This window comes from Muscardinus avellanarius (assembly GCF_963383645.1).
Source record: "Muscardinus avellanarius genome assembly, chromosome: 11".
NCBI lineage: Eukaryota > Metazoa > Chordata > Mammalia > Rodentia > Gliridae > Muscardinus > Muscardinus avellanarius.
Window position 1 is genome coordinate 104,897,265 of NC_137797.1, and position 19,307 is coordinate 104,916,571.

Below are 19,307 nucleotides of genomic sequence, written 5' to 3' on the forward strand. Positions count from 1 at the left end.
TGAGCACAGTTAGCAGCATAAAATTCAACCCTGCCTAAAATACTTCATGTGCTTTCTGTTTCCTTGATCCCGACCCTGACTGAACATTTTAGAAGTTGACCGCTGTGGCTTTATGAAGAAAAGAACCAAATGGGAAAAGGGCAGGGAGATCAATACATGGATTATTTCAATAATGCAAAGGTAGGTTGAGACATCTCAAAATTAGGACAATGGCAATAGACATAGAAAATGAGAATGGGCTGGGAGCGGTGGCTCACGTTTGTAATCCCAGAATATAGGAGGCTGAGACAGGAGGATGGCGGTTTGTGGCCAGCTTCAGCTAATTCTTAGTGAGGCCCTTTGCAACTCAGTGAGACCCTGTTTCAAAATAAAGAATAAAAAAATAGGGCTGAGATGTAGCTCAGAGGTAGAATGCCCCTGGCTTCCATCCCCAGTACTGACCAGGCTATTTTTTAGCATAAAATCTAAGAGAATAAAACAAAGGAGAAAATACAATTTCATAAAACACCTCTTTCAATAATGGGTCATACATTGTATGTTTCAGTTTTATGCATGGTATATGTGATAAATCACCAAGCTAGAGCGGGGCGTGGTGGCACATGCTTGTAATCCCGGCGCTTGGGAGGCGGAGACAGGAGGATTGCGCAGGTTCGAAGTCAGCCTCTCTGGCTTAAGAGACCCTGTTTCCAAAAATAAAAAAGTATAAAATAGGTCTGGGAGTGTAGCCCGGAGGTAGAAGGGCTTCCAGGAACCCCAGTACCACCAAAAAATAAAAATAAAAATAAATTAATCACCAAGCTAATAATAAAGATATCATAAGTATGATACAATAAAGAACCACCGAGGGGAACTACGTTCTATGTTATTTTTTTCTTCCAAAGTAGATATGATAAGAGGTTGCAGGTAGTTTTTCTGGAAAGTGGTCCTAAGAAAAAAAGTTAGGGAACAGAAAACAAGTCAGGAACACGTCAACACCAGTGCTGTGTGTATGAAAGTGCTGGTTAACCGCTGTGGATGTCTGGGTCTCTGTCTTGCTGGAAGCCCTCAGAAGAAGCATTGTGCCTCAGAAGCATTCCTCTGGAGCAGAAGCTGAAAACACTTTCTATAAAAGGCCAGCATCAACTACTTTCCACTCAGAAGGCCATGCAGTCTTTGTTGCAACTTTTCAACAAAAGTAGCTCTAAGACATTGTATAAAGCCGGGCACGGTGGCCTATGCTTGTAATCTTAGTACTTGGGAGGCTGAGACAGGAGGGTCACAGTTCGCAGATAGCCTCAGCTATGTAGAGAGGCCTTCTGCAACTCAGTAAGACCTTATTTCCAATTAAAATATAAAAAATAGGGCTGGAGTGTAAGTTGGAGGTAGAATGCCCCTGGGTTCCATCCCCAGTACTGCAAAGGAAGGAAGGAAGGAAGGAAGGAAGGAAGGAAGGAAGGAAGGAAGGAAGGAAGGAAGGAAGGAAGGAAGGGAAAGAAACAGACATTATGTAAACACACGGATATGATTGAGTTCCACTAAAACTTTATTTACAAGAACAGTTGGGCTGGGTTTGACCCTCAGAACCAAGTTTGCTAGCCTGGCCCCAGAGCACAGAGAGGCTGGAGCACTGCTGTCCCCACAGGAATTCCTACTTCTGAAGACTGCTGGAAAGAGTGATACCCTCCTCTCACTTCTGCACATTCAGAGACATGGGAAAATGCAAGCAGCTGTCCATGGTGGGCCGGACAGCAGGATGCTGGCTGGCAAGGACGCCTGGAAGTGAGTGCCAATCCATAGGACAAGACACCACGGCAAGGATGTCACAGACATCCCCCACAGGGACCAGCAGAGCTTAGGGAACTCTGGGGACTAAACGATTGCAGGAGGCCATCCTGGGTCCTCACACCTTTTGCAACTTTACCTTCTCTCTGGAAATACCAAAATTTGGTGGTTTTAAATTTGTCATGACTCATTCCCTAATGAAGTTAGTGATTCCATTTTGGAGCAGTTTTTTTTTTTTCCTCACTTTTTCAAAAGTAACTATGTATTCAGCTCTCATACCTAGCTTGGCACACACTCTGCCACTTCAAATTATTTCCTCTTGAAACTGTCCACACAGAGAAATCTTGCCTAATTATTCTTACACAGTCTAAAAGACACGGTCTCTATTATGCTATTAAGTTGGTTTTCTTTTCCACACACTTCTTCCTCCCAATGAATTAGATATAACTAATTACTCTCTTCATGTTTTTTTTTTTTTTTTTTTTTTTTTTGCAGTACTGGGGGTTGAACCCAGGGGCATTCTACCTCTGAACTACACCCCAGCCCTATATTTTATTCTTGATTTTGAAACAGGGTCTCACTGAGTTGCAAAGGGCCTAAGTAGCTGAGGCTGCCCGTGAACCACGATCCTCCTGTCTCAGCCTCCCAAAGGCTGAGATTACAAGTGTGCGCCACCCCACCTGGCTTTCTCATGGGTATTTTAATTTCACACATTTTTGCACACTTAGAAAAATAAGTGAATAACCAAAACACATTTAGATGAGAGAAAATTTTTATAAAAACATATTTTTGTAGCTACATAAGCCTGAGATTACTCCTTGTTTTAAACCCACATAACCAGAGGAGAGAAGAAAAACAAGGTTTGGAGATATGCGTTATTTTCAATAACTTTTTATTTGTATAGTATTTCTGTAGTTTACAGAGCTCTGTCTCCTAATAGTCATGTGACTTGTGCATCCCCTTATTTGATCCCCAGGGAATCTTGGAGGTTAAGAGTTTGGGACAATTTATTGAGAAACTTAAGACTGGGTTTATAATAAAATCCCCCATATCTCAATCCAGCATGCTTTCTGATGCTTTATTCACAATGTTCCTGTGAACTATAAAAATTTTAAGACTCTTTTTTTGGCTACTAACTTCTCACTGGGAGTTTATAATGCTATGCCATTCAACTTTATCTGAGCTGAATGTTTGCCATAAATGCTTGAAAGTGCTGCTGTTCACTTGGGTGTCTGTTTGTTGCTGTTTAATACAAGAAAGTCCCAGGAATGATAGATTATTTGCCAAGATGACTGCGAAAATCCCTCTCTTCCCTCTGCTTGTGACTTTGCTCTTCCTCCTAAGTAGAGATGAGGGACATATTTCCCCCACCCGCGGCTGGGTTGACCTTGCAACTTGCTCCAAACTGTGGAATGTAGCATTTGTGACCATGGAGCTTCCAGGACGAGGCCTCAGATGCCTCTTGGAACACCTAGATGCCACATGAGGAAGCCAGGCTCTCCTGGTTGAGGAGCCAGGGCCTGTGGGATCCCACCAGCAACCAGTGCCAGATGCCACACTGGACTATTCAGCCTCAGTTAAATCACCAGCGAGACCCTCCTGATGTCGTCACAGAACAGCCCAGATAAGCTCATCCCAAACATGTTGACCCCAGCATGGTGAGCGATAACTCTCGCTGTCTTAAGACATTCTGGGGCCAGGCATTATGCAGCAATACCAGTAGTAGGGAGGGGTTCATGGACATAATAGATATGGCCCAAAGAGCTGAAGCTATTTCTTTTTTTTTTATTGGTGCATTGTAATCATATATCACATTGGAATACAAGACTTGAGAGGATATACAAGCACACATCATCCAATTAGCCCTCATCCAGTCCCCATCCCATTCCCTCCCCCTCCCTCCATCCCATGCTTGTTTGGTGATTAATTTTGATACATTTGTTTATGTACCTCCTGTCTTTTAAAGAGGCTCCATCCTCCCCTATTCCATACCCTCTGATTGGTCACCTTAATTGCTTCACTATAGGGCCCTTTCTATAACTCAACCTCTTCCTGTTGCCCCTTTCCTCCTAGTTATTGCTGATTAGGGGAAGTATCTGATTTATATTTTCTGCGATATTTCTCTGTGCATGCCGTGTTGCAAGTACCGATCCCACTCTTGACGGCCCCAGTAGTGGCCTGGCTACCCGGTGGACTGATCCAGACCTCGCTGGCTCAAGCAGCGGCCTTGCCTCATGGGAGGCCCCGATTCTGGTCTTGCTGGCCCCGACACCGGCCTAACCTCTCGGCAGGCTCCAATCCCGGCCTCGGAGGCCCCAGTAGCGGCCTTGCCTCATGGCCCAGATGCCAGCCATTGGCCCCGGCACCGGCCTAACCCCTCAGCAGGCTCCGATCCCGGCCTCAGTGGCCCCAGCACTGGCCTAGCCTCAAGGCAGGCTCCGATGCTGGCCTCGGAGGCCAGAGCTGAAGCTATTTCTAATTCCTCAGAGGATGAGGAGTTCTTCTTCACTCTGGAGGAATTTTGTCTCAGCTATTGCAGAGCCACAGGGACACATCACATAAAGTTGTTAACTTCTCACAGGACTACTACATCTTTCCACAGGGAGGATCTTCGATGGCCATCTTTGTGTTGCTTACTTGACTCTGTCCTAGTGCCCATAGCTAATTAGTCCAAGAATAGACAGACAGACAGAATACTAGTCGGATAATCAAAGTCTTTCTGTAGTGACTACAAAAAATTGAGCAGGGCATTGTGATGTATATTTACAATCCCAGTACTTGGGAGTCTAAGGCAGGAGGATCACAGGTTCAAGGCCAGCCTTAGCAACTTAGTAAGATCATCAGAAATTTAGTGAGATGCTGTTCCAAAATAAAAAAAGTAGGGCTGGGATGTAGATCAGAGGTAGAATGCCTCTGGGTTTGACCTCCAGTATGAAGGAAGAGAAGAAAGAGGTGGAAGAGGGTTGTTCCCAAGCTATACAGTTAATTCTTGCTGGGAATGGTGGTACATGCCTGTAACCCCAGTACTTGGATGCTGAGACAGAAGGATCCAAAATAGTAAGACTCTCAGAAACCTAGAGAGACCCTGTTTTGAAAGAAGAGAGAGAGAGAGAGAATGAGAGTGTGTGTGTGTGTGTGTGTGTGTGTGTGTGTGTGTGTGTTGGAGATTGAACCCAGGAGCATTCTAGCTCTGAACTATACCTCCAGCATTATTTTATCTTTTATTTTTAAACAAGTTCTCAGTAAGTCGCAAAGGATCTCACTAAGTTCGCCAACCTTCAATCCTTCTGTCTCAGCCTCCCAAGTACTGGGATTACATACATGTGCCACCACACGCAGCTAGGAGAACTATTTAAAAATGAGCTGTAGGTGTAGTCTGGAGATAGAACATTCCTGAGTTCCATCCTCAGTACCAAAAAATATAAATATGAATATTTATATATAAATATATTATATATTGTATATATTATACACAGCATATGTTATATAATCTATTATATAATATATGCTATATTATATACACAATATATTTTTTATATGCTATAATATATTAATAATATGATAATATACAGAATATATAAAAGAATCCACTCAACTACAGCAGAGTTCACATTTTTCTCAGCTGCTCACAGAACCTTCTCCAAAATAGATCACATCCTGGGCCACGAAGTGAGCACTAGCAAATTCAAAAAATATTACATACTTCCCTGTGTCTTTTCAGACCATAATGGAATGAAATGAGAAATCAACTATAAGAAGACCCAGAGTAACCACATAAACATGTAGAGACTGCACACCACACTGCTGAAGAATGGGTCATAGAAGAAGCAATGGGATAAACCAAGAAATTTCTAGAAATGAAAAAAAATAGATATACAACATATCAAAACCTCTGGGACACTTTGAAGGCAGTATTAAGAAGAAAATTCATAGCACTGAGTGCTCACATAAGAAGAACAGAAAATCACCAAATAAGTGACCTAATGACATACCTCAAAGCCCTTGAAAACCAGGAACAATCTAACCCCAAAGCCAGTAGAAGACAGGAAATTATTGAAATCAGAGCAGAAATTAACAAAGTAGAGAGCAAAAAAATATATAGAAAATCAACCAAACCAAAAACTGGTTTCTTGAAAAAAAAAATTAACAAGATAGATAAACCACTAGCCAGCTTAACCAAAAGAGAGAGAATCAACCCAAATTATGAAAATACGAGCTGAAAAAGGAGATATTACCACCAACAGTGTAGAAATCTAGAGGATTATCAAAAATTACTTTGAAAAACTATACTCCAACAAAATGGAAAATCTAAAAGAAATTGACAACTTTCTAGATAAATACAACCTGCCTAAACTGAGTCAAAAAGATATAGAAAAATTAACCAATAGCAATGAAAGAGATTGAAACAGCAATAAAGAGTCTAACATCAAAGAAAAGCCCAGGACCAGATGGTTTCCTAAGTGAATTTTATAAAATCTTTATAGAAAAGCTACTCCCAATATTCTTCAATCTAATTCATGAAATAGAAAAAATGGGACTCTCCCAAATACATTCTATGAAGTCAACATCATATTAATACCAAAACCAAATATAGACAGCTCAAGGAAAGAAAACTACAGGCCTATATCTTTGATGAACTTGGATGCAAAACTGCTAAACAAAATACTAGCAACATTATGCTAAGTGAGATTAGTCAGTCACAAAAAATAAAATATTGGATGCTCTCCCTAATATGCGAAAGCTAAGGAGAAAATGGGTCATAGGAGGAACTCTAGACAAAGAAGGAGATTCTATTGATGAGCAAATAAGGTGATCTAACTGAGGGGGTGGGGGAAGAGAAATTTTCTATGCACATGATATACTTTAATAAACATATCAAAATCAATCACTAAGCCAAACATAAGAAGGAGGGGGGAGGGAATGGGGTGGGAAGTGGGTAAGGGCTAATTGGGTGATGTGTGCATATATGCCTCCACCATCTTGTATCCCATTAAGACGTATGACTACAATTCACCAATAAAAATTTTTAAAAAGTTAAAATTTAAAAAATTAAAAATGGGCTGGAAAGGTAGCTTCAAGGTAGAACATTCCTGAGTTCAATCCTCAGAACCACAAAATATAAATAATAATATTTATATATAAATACATAGAAAAATAAAATTAATATAAATAAAATATATTATATATTATCTATATTATGCATATTATGTTATATAATCTATTATATATAATTGACTGTATATAATAGATACATACTATAGTATGATAATATATAATATACTATATATTATATGTGATATATATTGAGTGGGGACTCAGAATATAAATTTTTACATATAAATATATAGAGAAATAAAATAATTATAGATTTAGTTTATATGTAAATATATCATATATTGTATATTATATTTATTATACATATATTGAATGGAGACTCAGAGACTGAAATACTTGAGAACTCAGTCTGTTTAGCACGAGTGCCCTAGTAGGAAAGCTGTCACTGCTTTGATAGCCCCAGAGAATGCTAACTCCTAAAGTGCTCAATTCTTTGTTGAACTCTGTGATGTATTCTAATATTCTCCCAACAAATCCCCTTTCCCACGTAAATTACCTCAAGTTGTTCTCATTCCTGGCTGTTGAGAAAAAAAAAAGTCTTGATCAGTGGAGCCCCCATTCCCTCCTTGGTCTAGTTGAGCCCAGGGCTGGCCCTTAAAGATTCTCAGGAGACAGTAGCCTCTGCTCTTCTGCTGCGCGGGGCCAGAAGGTGACCTCATTTCTCTGGTCAGGGAAGCTCACATCTCAAGCTTTTTCATTGTTTTCCTCTACTGCCCAGTTCAGGGCTAACATCAGACACAAGCAAGGCTCTGTCAATAATGGTTTCCTAGCCAGGCATGGTAGCGCACACTTGTAATTCAAGCATTTGGGAGGCTAAGACAGGAAGATTGCAGTTCATGGACAGCCTCGGTTACTTAATGAAGCCCTTTGCATGTCAGTGAGACCCTGTTTCAAAATTAAAAATTAAAAAATAGGGCCGGGGGTGTCACTTGGAGGTAAAATGCCCCTGGGTTCCATCCCCAGTATTGAGGGGAAAAAAAAAAAGTTTCCTGATGAAGCTTTTCCTATCCCAGTCACTCTGAGCTTAATCACAGGGACAGCACCCGTATCTATGATACCTGCAATGGACTTCTCAGCACACTGGGTGCTTGGCGGTAGACGTGTGAGAGGTCTTTCCCTACTACCTACCGGGGCAGGTATGGCCATTATATAACCTTGTCTCCTACAACATTAAAAAAAAAAAAAGCTATACTGTTTTACAAATGACTATAACATTCTCATTTTACATAAGAGTTAAAGGAGCTGGAATCTTACATAATTATCACAACTTGAGTCCCAGAAAAAAAGACTGCAGGTAACCAAGTCAGTTTCTGTTATGTCTGTAGATGGGAAGGAGTCTGCTCTGGGAGCAGCTCCCGAGGGCATCTCATTCCCCGGGGGAGCCAGGCAGCTCAATTCTACCTATTTCATTCAGGAATCTGGGAATTGACTTGGTTTTGTCATTGAAAATGAAAAGTGATTTTAGTAAATGTACAGCAAATGAGAGTTCCAGAATTTCACAATGTTGTGGTGATTTTCTCTAAAGATGAAACAGAATGAAATTAAGTCTCCCATTATATCCCAGGTGTTAGTGTGCATGGTTTCTTTTGGTTCTTTAAAAAAGTACAATCAAGCAGACATGGTGGTGCACGCTTATAATCCCAGCATTCGGGAAGCTGAGCCCGGACCATCACGGTTCGTGGACAGCCTCAGCTACTTAGTGAGGCCCTCTGCAACTCAGTGAGACCCAGTTTCAAAATAAAGAGTAAAAATTAGCTAGGCGGGCGTGGTGGTGCACACTTGTAATCCCAGCGCTTGGGAGGCTGAGACAGGAAGATCACACAGGTTCAAAGCCAGCCTCAGCTACTAAGTGAGGCTCTCAGCAACTTAGTGAGACCCTGTTTCCAAATAAAGTATAAAAATAGGTCTGGGAGTATAGCCCAGAGGAAGAAAAGCCTCTGGGTTCCACCTTGAGTACCACACACACAAAAAAAGAGTAAAAATTAGGGCAGGGGGTGTCGTTTAGAGGTCATTTGCCCCTGGCCTCTGGGTTCCAGTCCCAAACCTGCAAAAAAAAAAAAAAAAAGTACAATCAAGCCAGCTATGGTGGCACACACCTCTGTAATCCCAACTTCTTGGGAGGCTGAGGCAGGAGGATGACAAATTTGAGGCAGCCCGGACACCTTGATGAGGCTGTCTCAAACTTTAAAAATGAAACATTAAAAAGGCTAAGGGTGTCGCTCAGTGAGAGAGCACTTACCTAGCATGCACGAGGCCCCTGGGTCTAGTCTCTAGTAATGAAAAAAATACGTGTGGAAAGGTCTTTGAATTGATTCACATCTTAAGGAAGCCGGCGTCTCAATGAACAGCTACAGACTGTGACCTACAAATTGATAGTGAATCTTTATCTTTAAAAGAGAGCAAACCTCTTGGTTGTGATCCGAGTAGAACTTCTTCCTCCATTTACAGAAACCAAAATGTTGAATTATACACAAGCGATTGGTCTAAAGAAACAATTTACTCCGAATTCTTCTTGTTTCATACTTTAAATCTGGTGCACTGGAATTATAATTTTACATCATATTAGGGTACAGAGTGTCAGAAAAATACATGCACAGGGCTCTTGATGCCTTCCCTGCTGGGTCCCTCCCACCACGCTCCCAATGGTGTCTTTGGGATTGGGATCGATAATTTTGTACACATTCATAGCATTATTTCAACTGTTACATTCCTTTTTAAAATTTTTTTTCATTTTTTATTGGTGCATTGACTTCATACATCTTAATGGGATAAAAAGCTGGTGAAGATATACATGTACACATCACCCCATTAAATCCTACCCCCTCCCTATCCTATTTTCTTCCCATCCCTCCCTCCACGCTTGGCTTAGTGATTGACATCGATATGTTTTTTTTTTTTACGTACATCATGTGCTTTAGAGAGTTTCCCTCTTCTCCCCTCCCATCCCCTCATCAACTGTTAGGTTCTTCATGGCTTCCTCTCTTCTCCTTTTCCTAACCTTCTCAGTTACTCCTTTGGAACCTCTGCTGGTCTAACTGATACTGTTTTTGAATAGCTCTTTAGTCCCCACAAATAAGAGAAAACATACGTCTACCTGTTTTTGGAGACTGGTCCTCGCTTTGTCTATCAATTTACTCCAGTTTCTTGTAAAGTGGAAAGACAGCGAGGAGAAGCAAAACCATACAATTGTACACACACACACACACACACACACACACACACACACACACAACATCTCTTAGTCTTACTTTAAAAATCTTGGAAGTTTAAAGAAATTTCTTAAAATTGAGTAAGAACATGGCTTTATGATTTTAGTAACCTCAATGAGAACATATTTTATAAGTAGCATCACTATTCATGTTAAAAAATATATATATAATCCAACAAATCCCTATCCCTAGCCACACTAATTAAAGTGAAATCCACTTCCTCACAACAGAGTAATTACTACTGACATTAGAGCTCTGTGTATCTAGGAGGTAAATTCCCACGCTTAAGTATAAGGGGTAAAGGGTATCCAGATACCAAAAATAGTCCTAGAAAGGACAATGTAGCTAGTGGCAACTGGCATTCTCTAACAACCTACAATGCTCATGACCTGTGAATCACATTTCCTTCCTCCCTTCCTTCCTTCCTTCCTTCATTCATTCATTCATTTACTCATTCAAAAACACTGATGGATGCAGAATAGTGGGCAATGTGTGAAGCAACTGAGGACAGAGAGAACTAAAATACAGTTTAAGAACCCTACACTCTGGTTTGGGAAATTAACCACTCTTTCATTATTCCCTACATCCCATCATGAAAATTTGTGTTTTTCTTTCCATCTCCCCCAAGCCTCCCTCATGACCAAGCTCTCTGCTCCACAGATGAATGATCCAAATCGCTTCCTCATGGGAACTTAGCAGTCTCCGTCATCAAGCCTTTTATCTTTCAACAAGTTCTACATGCCACTGCATTGTCCATCTTCCAAAAAGTCGGCTTTGGTTTTGTTACACCTCTGTGCACGCGCGCGCGCGCACACACACACACACACACACACACACCTTCACTAGCACCTCACTTTCCACAAAAAGAGGCTACATTCCACAATTCAACTAACGCTATCAGAATTACTAATAATCGCCGCCATTTATTGAGAGCTTTCTACATGCCAGGCAGTCCCACTTATTCTTCATGACAATTGACATCCTTTTACACCAAGAACTATTATCATGAGTGTGTGTGTGTGTGTGTGTGTGTGTGTGTGTGTGTGTGTGTGTTACAGCAACATTCTACCTTTTAGGTACACCCCCAACCCTTTTTATATATTTTGTTGTTCTTTTGAAACAGGGTCTCGCTAGGTTGTTGAGGCTGTCTTTGAACTTCCAATTATCCTGTATCACCTTCCCAAGTACTGGGATTAGAGGCCTGCACCAACACGCCTAGCTATCATAATTTTACAAGTGAGAAAAATGAAGCTAAGATGTGATTAATGGCTTTCCCAAGGTCACGGTGGTAGGTGTCAGGCTGACGTCAACGCCCCTGCCGTCAGCCACCACCCTGAAACTCTGGCCTTCTCTCGAGTCAGTCTCCTCCCCATGCACACCTGCCTCTGCGTGGCCTCATCCCTCCTGGGTGCCTCACGCACTTGCCCTTCACCTTCTCCAGGCTCCCAAATGCTATCAGACTCATTCAAAGCCCAGCTTCAGTCCCCTCTCCTCTGCGGACTCTTCCTAGACCACGCTAGTATGTGGGCTCTCCTCTTCCTCTACCGCTCACTTGGCACTCAGAGATGCTCTCTCTGTGGCACGTTTCTAATAGAAATTGCTCGTGTGTCTTAAGTCCAGTTATGAAAATCCCTTGAGGGCATCCCATTACTAGACCTCAGAGCCACTTTATAAATATATGTTGATTTCTGGTGCTGTCCGTACACGGACGCCTCGACCTCCAGTACCTCATCATTATGGGTGCCTACAGCACATCAAAAAATCAAAATAAATTTTAAGAGAAGAAAAAAATATTGCTTGGTTTGGTTTAGCCAGTGCCGCCATTTTCGTTGCGGCTGTTGCTTTTTCCTCTTTTGCATCCATCCTTGCTCCGGTTTGCTCACTTTCTTTCGTTTTGTTTTGTTTTTTCATTGTTTAAGACTATTTTTTTTTTAATTTTTATTGGTGCATCCTCGTCCTACATCTTCATGGAGTACCGGTGGCTTGCTCACTTCTCTCTCTTCTCTCCTTTCTCCTCGTGGCCCCTCTGTCCCCACACGCACTGTCTCCTAACTACTTTCAGTTGCTACCTCTCTCCTCTGGCAGCTTTGGCATCACAGCCAACACGCGAAGCTCGCAGATTACAGAGCTGTGTCCTCAGGCCACCTATCGCTGCTTCTCAGGATTGGGTGGATGTGCTGCTTCCTCGCCTGCCTGCCTGCCTGCCTGCCTTTCTTCCTTCCTCTCTCCCTCTCTCCCTCTTTCCTTTCTCCTTCCTTCCTTCCTAATGAAAGAGAGGTGTTAGGTATTAAAGAGGGAGAGGGAAAGAGCTGAAGAATATTAGGTTAAATGAGATCAGCCAAGCACAGAAAGAAAAGAGACATATGTCTTTTTCTGATATGCCCAAACTAGGTGCTATTAGGAATACCAGAGGGACTCCAGATAATGGAGGGGGAACCGCAGCACGGCTGAAATGGAAGGGTAGGGGAGAAAGAAGGCTGAGGTTGATTAATGGGGGAGCTACATTCAAATATGTGTAAAAGTGTGAATGCAGCATGGTCAACCTGGACACTCGTTGTTGGGAGAGGGAGGGGATGTGGGGAGAGAGGGGGCACCAAGCACAGTCTGAAAGTACGCCATTTTCAATATGATCTAGATAAAAATAAAAAAGAATTAAAAAAAAAAGAGGGAGCAAGAAAGAACTGAATAATCCCACAACTAACTGCATTGGTTCTCGCCTAAGAAACCCATCAGGATTCCAAATTGTCTCTCTTACTCTACATTTTTGACAGGTTAGAGGCAAACACCCCAGGGTAAAATGCCTCCAGTGTTACAGTATTTTGGTCTACCTGACTGGCCAGCATCTTGGCGTCAAATTATCATAAACGGAGCCTCAAGTTACCCCCAGAGTGTCCTGCCAAACAGGAAGGAGACGTAGGAGGGGAGACAAGGCACGAGGGAGCCGCTGATCCAGGCTCTTCACCTAGCACCAAGTTCACACGCACGCACACACAGCACTGAGGAGGGAATGGGGGGTCTGAAGACTAAACCGTCGTCTTCCTCAGAGGAAGAAAAGTCCCAGAATTGCCAAAATGAAGGTTCCACTTTGGGGCTCTTATTGGCACATCGAGATGATTCCCACAAGCCTGCTGTGAACCTGCACTTCCAACGGAGTTTCTCATGGAAAAACCACACCTTCGCCAGTAATAAAGATCTTACCTGAACTGAGCATTGCTGTGGAATCCAGCTTAGTGTCGTCAGGCTAATAAGAGAAAAGATTTGCTGTCATGAATCAGGTAAATAAACATGCCTGGGAAACACTGGGGTGACAGATAACTCCGAGAGAAAAATGAGAACCGGCACTATTTTTAGTGCGAGCTTTCTGATTTTAATTGTGCTTGAAGAGCAACTAGCGTGAACAATATAAATGCAAAGTTAATTTCAGATCCCAAGCTTGCCGCACGGCTCTCGGATTATTTGAAATGCAATGTGATCTACAGTCATTTTTCAGCTGTGACAAGGAATAGCTGCGTGAGGTTTGCGCGTGCGTAAAGGGGAAATGAGGAGAGTGGGTCGTAGAGAGATGTTTTACTTTTTAAAAGTCTTCTGTTGTGCGTGTCCAGACTCCTTGTGGAGTTAAATTAGCTGCAGACACATAATGTCCCAGGTCCTGTGGTAACTGCCAGGTGATCATCATCTCATTTAATTATCACAACCTTGTCTATTATAATTTTCATTTTACGGAAAATCTGCCATTTGTAAAAACAGAGGTAGAATTTGAACCCAGTCTCTGAATCTTCAGCCAAATCACTGTGCTATTCTAGATAAAGAGAAAAGATCACTCACTCTTCCACTTTTTCAGGGAGGGGGTGGGTACTGGGAATTAAATTCAGGAGAATTTTACTTCTGAGCTACATTCCTATGCCCTAGCCCTATTTTTTTTTTCAATTTGAAACAGGGTCTCACTAAGTTGCTGAGAGCCTTGCTAAGTTGCCAAAGGTGGCCTTGAACCTGAGATCCTCTTGTTTCAGCCTCTCAAACACTGGGAATGCAGTTGCATGATACTTCGTTATCCTTCCGCTTTTTGTCATTTACTTGAAGAATCATGCCCTGTATATTAAATAACCTTGGCTTCCTTCACTGAGAACAGGGCCCAGTTGGCTGATGAGAGCAGAGCGGTCCTACTTGAGACAGAAAGAGCAGTGGCCTTTTCAACACACCAGGAGCACCTCCTTCTCGGGGTCCCTCTTGTGCTGAGTCAGGTCTGAGCTTCACAACACAGCTCTGCCATCCCTTTCCCTGATGCAAACACTGAGACACAGGCACACAGGTCCAGCTTGGCCACTGTTTGTGCCATCATCCAAGGGGCAGAATGCTCCAAGGGCCACATCCATGACTCTACAATACTGTTTCTCGTTCCTCCCCTGCCCTTAAGGCACAAAATGGCCAGGCTTAGGTTTACACATATTTATATGTGTATGAACACAAACAGTCTTCATTCCTATAAACTATACCAAAATCTGAGCTTGCAACATCAATGAAGTACGGAATGAATCCACCTCACATTGTGTGAAGCTGAGTAGTGAAGTCCTAGTTGCATCTGTACATGCCGGTATCTATGGAAGGGGCCTCACTGTTAATCACTGCAAAAGTTCAGACTAAAGCAAGATAAAAGCCAGATAAAACCACGAGGCAGGCGAATAAGTGAAGAAATTCCCATTCTACAAGAAGGGATGTCTAAGAGCCTTTGTGGAACATGACTTGCTTACACATAGACTGCTGAGTGCTGGGATGCGATATTTCTAATAAACTGTTGGAGGTGCTTTTTTTTGAAAAGAAAAAAATCATAACCTCATAATGCAAATTAGTGATTTTGCCTCTAAGGAAATGTCTTATAAGGATAACTTGGGTAAAATATTTTGTATAAGTTTAAGAAACTTTTGGTTTCAAGTGACAGGAAGGTCCAGTTCAAACTAGTTTAAGAAAGAAATGTCTCAGCCAACTCACTGCTGTCATCCAAAACAACTGATCACACAATTAAAGGAAGGAAAGTTTCTTTGCTCAGAGTGTTTGGAGATTTTAGAGGTTCAGTCCATGTGAGGCCAGGTCTGCAGAGCTCAGGAAGCAGAGATAGGGAGAGAGCAAGGGCTCTGCTCTCACATCAGAGAGGCCAGAAGCAAGAAATGAGGGACCACAGATAATCCCCAAGGCCACGCCTCCATGGACCCACCTCCTCCAGTCACATTCCACCTGTCTAGGTTACCACCCAGTAAATCTACTACAGGGGATTTATCCTCTGATAAGAGCACAACCTTCATGACTTAATTATATCAACTCTGAATATTAATAAATGAACTCTTCAGGGGAGACTCTATATCTAATCACACAGGGAACTTGTTTAGCAGCAGAACTGGAAATGGCTCCTGACACAGACAAACCCAAGAACTCCAACCCTGTCACTTAAGCCTTTTCTCTCTCTAGCCTGCATTCTGCTCTCCCTCCTGATGCTTCGTGGCCAAGGCATTTGGTGGCAGAAACGAGCATCAGCAGCTCCCGTTCTAACACTCTTCAAATGTCAGAAAAATAAGAATCAATGTTCCAGGCTCCACCCTGATTGGCCTAATTTGTTTCAGGTGCTCATCCTTTTGCATATCCCTGTGGCCAAGGAAACCAAGTGTACTTTGGGGCCAAATTGAATCATATGCCCACCCATCATTCCACTAGGCTGAGACAGGAAGTGTCCCCAGGGGAATTCAAGAAATGCTCAAAAAAATAGGCAAAAGAAGCCCAGAAACAATAGGTGCTCTCTATAGCATCTCTTTATAAAACAGATGTACTTGTATTCACTTACTAAAATTATGCAGTGCTGACATATAAAACATTTATACTTAAGAGTATACTTAAGCTTTCCCCTTCACAATGTAGTATTTTTAGATAGACCTAAATATTGACACATATTTTAGAGATTTGAGTACCCACTGGTATAAAAATACTTCCCCAAATTATGAAGATCTAACATTAAAAGCAAAGACCAAAACCAAAATCTCACTGCTATGTATCTATCTCAGATTGGCTCCTAATTCATAAAATGTTACCCCCGAATTTATATAAGTATTCTCTACTATTTCTCTGTCTTTCCAGTTTGCCTTCCTCACATGAAGAGCATCCTGACACACCGCATCTCTCCTGTGGACCCCTTCAGACCCACACTCCTCTAACCTGTCCTGAAAGGCTCAGTTTACGATCAGCATTGCTGGGCTCTCTTTCCCTCCAGCTTCTCATGGGGTTCAGTGGGTGGAAGACCAGCAGGCTATCAGGAGGGAACAGGAGAGGAAGGGGCAGGCTGCAGCCCCTGCTGGACGTGTGACTGTCTCCCAGAGTTCAGTAGCTGCTGCCTCCTCTTGCCTCCCCAGGCCTGGGCTGGCACAGGTGCCCTTGGCTCCTATTGCCATCCATCACAGTCCCCCTACACCTTCCCACACCATTGCAAATAGTCCCTTTGTGAAACTCTTTTTCAGTTTTCCTAACACTATGACAAAACACCTGATAAAGCCACCTTAAGGAAGAGAGGTTTCTTTTGTCTCACAACTCTAGAGGTCCCAGTCCATGGCCAGCTGCCTTCCATGGCTGTGGAGCAGCGGTGAGGCAGCATGTTGTGGTGGAAGGAGCCTGGGACATTATATATCCTTCAAGGACACATTTCCAGTGACCTCCTTACTCCAACCAGGCCCCGCCTTCTATAGTTTCCACCACTTCCCAACAGCACCACTACTGGGAACCCAGCCTTCGACACATGAGCCTTTGGGGACATATCAAATCCAAACCATAACCAAGACTAATAGCAACACAACTAAAATTTCCACTTCAGAGGAACATTTTAGCACATCCCTATTCAAAAATCTCTTGGCGACACTTTTAGTAAACAAGAGAGATCAAAGAAATGATGTAGTAATTCAGAAGGAGGCCAGGAAAGGTAGAATATTTTCTATTTGAACTCTTTCCGCTGGCTTCTTTCAAATGTACCATTCACTCCCCCATATTCATTCCCAGCTCAGAGGAGCCAGCTGTTTCCATCTGAATCATTAACATTTTTCAGCGTTTGTTCCCTTTGCCAAGGTTCAAGCACAATTAGGATTGTGAGAGGAGGGGCGGTCGGGGAAAGAGAACACTCTATAGGAATAGAAGCAGCGAGAAGCAGAGAGGGAGAGGGCTGGAAGCTGAGGGCAGGCCTGGGGTGGGCAATGGGGCTCTGAGGGCGGAGGAGAGTGGGGGGCTGAGAACATGGATGGACCAGAGGGAAGCAGAGGGACCAGATGGCTAGATCCCTGGATATGCTGCAAGGAGATTAATGGGTGGCAGAGAAGGCTGGCAAAACTTTCTGGTTGCTCAGTAACCAGAGAACAATAACCTGGAAGCTATTCAGCCTGCACTCCATGGGAAGCAAGGGCTACTTCCCAGTGCGGGTCAATGAGCACACGCCCGGGAAGGCTGACTTACCCTGCTCTCCTGCTCCTTGTCAGACCCAACGCTACATTCTGCTTCCAAACAAAGTCAACAGGGCTGTCGCCTTAGGAGACCGAGCAGATCTGAGAAACAACAAAAACAGAATGAAGGGGAAAATCAGAAACTAGCCTTATAATTCTCATGCTTTTAATTCACATCCGTGTCCAACCAGCGGCTCACTCGCCCTTCACTGGAGACAGGGAGACAGCTTAGACAAGGGGACGGGCTGCCCTCCCCCTGGGCCACACGGCCCTGCTGCCGTTGATCTTTGGGTGCTTGTTTATGTGCTTGCTTTTAAATATTTTTAAAGATGTTGGTAAGAAATCCAAGGAGCAAGAGAACGTATTTGTTTCATCTTCTTGTCTGTTGGCCATTCTTAAGTCTAAGATATATTGGTGTCACCCTCAAAGGCTGTTGCTTTCAGTTGCCCAATTGATTCTGCACTTTAATGAATAGTATTATCCTCTTCCCATTCAGTTGGGATAATTGTTGCCTGGGCAAATCATTATAATTAAATTCAGTTTAGAAGTAAGAACTCACCTGCAAACATATGGTAAGCCTGCCTGTGGGTAAGGAAGTCAGTGTTTTCGCTTGGTATTAAATGCAACAGTGCATGATGGTATGAAATTTTCAACAGGGATAGTTAAGGAGGTTCTCATCTCTTTTTTTGAATGGTTAATTACAATTCACATGAGTCTGAGAGGAAATTACTTGACCCTTAGAATAACATTTTTATTAAATACCATGTACCATTAAAAGGGCTTCTGGCCAGCAGACTTGGTATTGAAACAAAGAAAATAACATTGAGCAAAGCCGGGCCTGGTGGAGCACGCCTGTAATCCCAGGGTTCTGGAGGCTGAGACAGGAGGATCACCATTCTCAGCCAGCCTCAGCTACTTAGTGAGGCCCTTTGCAAGTCGGTGAGACCCTGTTTCAAAATAAAGAATGAAAAATAGGGCTGAGGGGTGTGACTCGGAGGTAGAATGTCCTTGGGTTCCATCCCCAGTACCACAAAAATAATAATAATAATAATAATAATAACATTGAGCAGAGGGTAAAGGATCCCAGTGTGTGTCTGAAATTGGAATGCAATGCAGGAGATTGCTCTAGAGAACACTGGTAGTGTTGGACTCTTGATACCTTTTCAGCCTCCTTTCTTAAGCCCCCTTTTCTAAGACTCAAGCCAGTCTGCATAATCCATTCCCCTGGCTGTGGGGATTTGATTAGGAGTCAGAGGCAATGAACATTTTGTGCAAACTCCTAGGAAGGAGAAATTTCTTACCTCTGTAGGAGCTGGACACACATGTACACACATGCACAGGAATGCGTCATTTGAAAACCTAAGGTCTAGAAAAGCCTCGGCCACACTGTCCTCAGGAAGGGGGCTCCAGAGTGCCTGGATTACTCGCTGACATCCTGTAAGCTGTTAGGACAAGCTAGTGCTACCTCTGGATTTTTCTGCCACGTGTAGCCTTATTTTTGGCTTAAGCTAATTTAAGTTGAGTTTCCTGTCACTTGCAACTATTAGGATCCTGGCTGTACTGCGGCAAGATCAGATGACTCCCTGTCTGTGATTCAGTAGAAAGAATGCCAACGCCAGGCCCTATTACGGAGAGGGTGTCTTGGATCAGATGTTCCTAAGCCCGGCTGTATCACCAGGAACCTTCGTAAAACTACGTGTAGAACTTGAAGATCAATGACTTTCGGAAATCCCTTTAACAACAAAATAGCTTGTTTGAG

At 42.8% G+C, this 19,307-nt stretch overlaps 1 pseudogene across 1 annotated transcript in view; it reads left to right on the plus strand.

Annotated features, from left to right (window-relative positions):
* Positions 1–209: 209 nt before the first annotated feature.
* Positions 210–19,307, plus strand: part of LOC308269674 (Fanconi anemia group D2 protein-like) — a 117,949-nt pseudogene continuing 98,851 nt past the window's right edge. The window contains exons 1-2 of the transcript in view: positions 210–257; positions 1,685–1,758. The product of the transcript in view is annotated as a Fanconi anemia group D2 protein-like (transcript). The remainder of the gene's footprint in view (positions 258–1,684; positions 1,759–19,307) is intronic.